At 36.4% G+C, this 4,536-nt stretch overlaps 1 pseudogene; it reads left to right on the top strand.

The window, feature by feature from the left end:
* Nucleotides 1-227: 227 nt before the first annotated feature.
* LOC131052567 (stearoyl-[acyl-carrier-protein] 9-desaturase, chloroplastic-like) lies at nt 228-3,951 on the top strand (annotated as a pseudogene).
* Nucleotides 3,952-4,536: the final 585 nt, after the last annotated feature.

The raw sequence follows: 4,536 nt of genomic DNA, 5'->3' as shown, positions 1-4,536 counted from the left end.
GAGGAGTAATGTGGTGAGGAAAAAATGGTGGTCAGGAAAGCATGATTTAGAAGTCCAAACTAATTCTATAACTACTTCTAATGGAAAAGTTGTTTGTACTGGTTTTTGCTGTTTTCGGTGTGATATTTTCTGTGAAATGGCATCTGCATCTGTTGTGAAATGCATTGTGAGCCCTAAATATCTAGCTTCTGAGGCCTTTATCCATGACATTAAAGAGTTACGGGAGCGGTCCCTTGAACTGTAAGATGACTATTTAGTTTGTCTGGTGGAAGATATGATTACAGAGGAAGCATTGCCGACTTATCAGACTATGCTTAACACTTTAGATGGATTGCGGGATGAGAGTGGTGCCAGTCCCACATCCTGGGCTGTGTGGACTCGTATGTGGACAGCCGAAGAGAACAGACACGGTGATCTTCTCAATAAGTATCTTTCTTTGTATGGCCGTGTGGACATGAGACAGATTGAAAACACCATACAGTACCTCATAGGATCAGGAATGGTAAGCATTCATCATCATTCTAATATTATTCACTGATCTTTGCAAACATATACTGAAAGCTATTGTAATTGTTGAATTTGATGTTGGTGGCAATTAGATATTAAAAGCTGTATTAATACAGTTTATATGATTATAATTTTTGTTCTTTTGTGCAGGTTTTTGTTTGCATCAATGTTTTGGATCACATTCAGTGATTCATCATTAGAGTTCTCTTATCTTGGTGATAGATCAAAGAGCTATTACAACTCTCTCATTCTGATGACGGATCATTGAGTTGAACTATATCAGAATGAGAAAGTTGTAGATGAGTCATTGAATGTAATCGGCATCATCATTGAGTGTGGTCTAAAAGATTGATGCAAACAAAAGCCTATACAATAGAATCCAAAAATTAAACAACAATTTTAAAAAATTTTAAAACTGTAAAAATTAATCTTTTTTAAGATTAATTTTTTCATTTACCCTATTTGAAACCTTAATGAAGGTAATATAAGTAATGTATTTTGACTTGGTTTCTTGTCTCTGTAGAATCCCCGCACTTACCCTATTTGAGACCTTAGTGAGGTAATATAGATATATTAACGTAATGTATTTTGACTTGGATTCTCTGTAGAATCCCCGCAAAGAAAATAGTCCCTTCCTTTGCTTTTTGTACACATCTTTCCAGGAGAGGGCAACGTTCATGTCACATGGCAATACTGCAAGATTCGCCAAAGATAATGGTAATCTCAAACTAGCTCAAATATGTGGAACTATTGCTGCAGATGAGAAGCGCCAGGAGACTGCATATACTAAAATAGTTGAAAAGTTGTTTGAGATTGTTCCTAACGATACGGTCATAGCTTTTGAGGACATGATGCAAAAGAAGATTACTATGCCTGGCCATTTGATGTATGATGGGTAGGATGCTAACTTGTTTGAGCACTTTTCAGTTGTTGCACAGAGGTTAGGGGTATACACAGCAAGGGACTATGCGGATATCATGGAATTCTTGGTGAAGAGATGGAATGTGGAGAAACTAGAAGGCCTTTCAGCCGAGGGAAGGAAGGCTCAGGATTATGTATGCAAATTGCCGCCTTATATCAAGTTTAGAAACACTCCAAACCCTGGAGTAATTCCCTAAACCTCTTTCCTACTAACTTGGTTCCAAGACAATCGCTCACCCAAGGCCTACCTACATACTAATGAGATCAAATTCACATGTAGTTCTACTCTCCTAATCTTTCAAGGAACATAAATATAGGCACCTATACTTAGGGTTTGATAACGACACAAGTAACCTTCCTCCTAAAAGAGAAATAGACTAAAGAATAATATAAGAGAAAAATCATAAAAGGGTTTAAGACAATAATGTAATAGATCACTATTTACCAATACCATTTCCAAAATAAAGTCGCAACTCACAAATTCTATTGATTAATAACAAACCACCAAAATTCTAGAATATAATTTTATATTCTAACAAGGTTTTGTTAAATGTCTCCCAATGATTAATAATACTTTTAATAGTATGCACAAGGTAACCCATTCAGGTTCATATAAAACTTTTCCTAAAGTATTTCTATCCAAGTAAATCAAGATCTCAAATTAAACTTGATACAATTAATTGAACTTGAACATCCAAAGATCCCTTAGAGACTTGTCTCATTAACATAGAACATCGAGTTTAATACTCATCAACAATAAATTCTCAAGTTGTATGCACATACATATTGTGATAACTTCATAAAACTCATAATTCTTATGAAACCAAAGTAATTGTAGGTTCAAGTCTCTACGTGAACCTAGTTTGATAAACATAGAGTTGACTAAATCTCTACAACCCCTTTCAAATTTTCCACTAGGCATGAAAAGATACATTTATTAAATATAATAAATTTTAATTATCTATCATCCCATACAAATTCATATAAAATACAGTGTTGAATATGTATATATTTAGCTCAATTAGGTTATGTAGGAGCATCTCGGGCACAAGAGAAATTCGCATCATTGTGCATCTTTTTTTTTAAATTTTCGTTGGAGGCATTTTTGTTTTAGTTGCATTTTTGGGTTTGATCTTAGCGTTGGCTTGGTTTGGAGTTAGTGTTTGCAAAAGTAGTTCAAATTTCAAGCAACTCGATGAGATGAAAAAAATGCTCTCTCTGATTCAAGTAAGTCCTAATGATGTGATGTAGGAGCATCTCTGGTCGTTGAGTAATCTTGCATTAACCAAAAAAAATATATTTATTTTTTAGTTATTCTTGTTCTGTGTTGCAGTTACTGTGTTACTTCCAGAATTCTCCGGTAGTTCATTTTCCGTTGTGGATCAGATTCTTGGATTCCAGGTGTGTTCTTATTCCTTATTCTAGATTGTGAGTTCATTTGAACTCTTTTCTAGCAAGTTATTGCTTCCGGATTGGCTGTTTCTTGGTTCCAGAGCAATTTTTGAGCTTAACGACTAGTTGGAGATTTCTTCTCTTGCAAAGAGATTTATCGACTTGTAGATCTAATTGGCACCATGTACGATGTTCCTAGGCCCTTAACCAACCTTCTTGGGTGGTCCGCACTTCGTTATTATCTCTGGTGGAGGTGATCTTCACACTTTGGGTCTGACCTATCTTACACATTTCATTTTCCTATCTTTGGAGAATGCTATCTTTTGTGGCTAACTTGGATGTGTTCCATATGCTATTTATATTGTTGTAATTGATCCTTTGGAGAGTAGAGAAATATAGTATGAATATGAATTCATGTTATGTAATTTGGATACCTCTTGGGGGTCCGGATGGATTGCAATTTGGAATGTAAGTTGTTCTAGGCCTATTAGCTTGTATGTAAATAGGATGTTGCCGACTGATTTATAGTGAATCTATGATGTTGCAGATGTTTGAATCAAAATTTTCTCTATGTTTTGTTGTTGCTTCCATTGTGTTACTCTTACTACATGATCTGGATTGTTCCCTTTGAGGACCCTCTAGATTATTGCTGCACCAACTGGTATCAGAGCTGGTTGCGAACCTTGAGGCATTCCTTTGGGTGAACAGATCGCTGATTTGAGGCAGGTTGTAAGTGTGTTCAATAGATCACCGATGAAGAGGCAATTGAAACTTGTAGTTATATCGTCGAGCTGAGGAAGTTGAATCGAAGTAAAGGAGAAGATGCCGCCAAGAAGGATGAACCCTCGAAGGGTAGAGCAAATGATGGAGGATTTTAGAAATGAGATGAGGAATGAGATCCGAAATGCATTGGCTAGTTTACGGAGGAATCTAGAATCAGAGGATGAGTATGAAGAGGTTGGAGAGGAACTGGAGGTGGAAGAGGTTGAAGGACCAAAAGATGAAAGGGAAGAAATATTCCTTAGAGTGGTGACACAAGTGAGTAAAGTTCACAAAGTGGAGGTTTCTAACTTTTCAAGTACGTTAAATCCAAAAGACCTAATAGACTGGATTAGAGAATTGGAGGACTAATTTGAGTTTGAGGATATCAGAGATCTGTAGAGGGTTAGGTTAGCACAAACTAAGTTGAAAGGGCATGCTACTTTATGGTGGAAAGAGTTGCAGAGAGATAGAGTGGAGAATGGTGAGATGAAAATCACTTGGTGGAGACATATGGCTGCAAGATTGAAGGCTAAATTCATTCTGGGAGACTATGAGTTGGAATTGTTTAAGAAGTTTCAGAACTTGAAGCAGAGGAACATGAGTGTGAAAGAGTATACTGAGGAATTCTACAAGGTGATGATTAGATTTGGACATAGAGAGATGGATAGAGAGAAGGTGGCTAGATACATAAATGGACTTGGATTTAACATTCAAGATGAGATGAGTATGCTGAAGATTTCTACAATGGAGAAGGGTTACCAATATTATTTGAAAGCCGAAGATAAAGTGAAAAGAAGACAACATAATAACCCTAAGGGAAGAGATAGATATGCAGTGAATAGAGGGTAGATGAGTGGTAGTATGGAGAAGCCGACTACTGAAGATGAGTCGAGATCTAAATGGAGTAAAGAACCTAATCAAAAGACACAAAGAAAAGGGAATGGTAGTAGCAAC

This window comes from Cryptomeria japonica, chromosome 9 (genome assembly GCF_030272615.1).
Source record: "Cryptomeria japonica chromosome 9, Sugi_1.0, whole genome shotgun sequence".
NCBI lineage: Eukaryota > Viridiplantae > Streptophyta > Pinopsida > Cupressales > Cupressaceae > Cryptomeria > Cryptomeria japonica.
The sequence above is the reverse complement of the archived record's forward strand: the minus strand, read 5'-3'. Positions and strand labels throughout refer to the sequence as shown.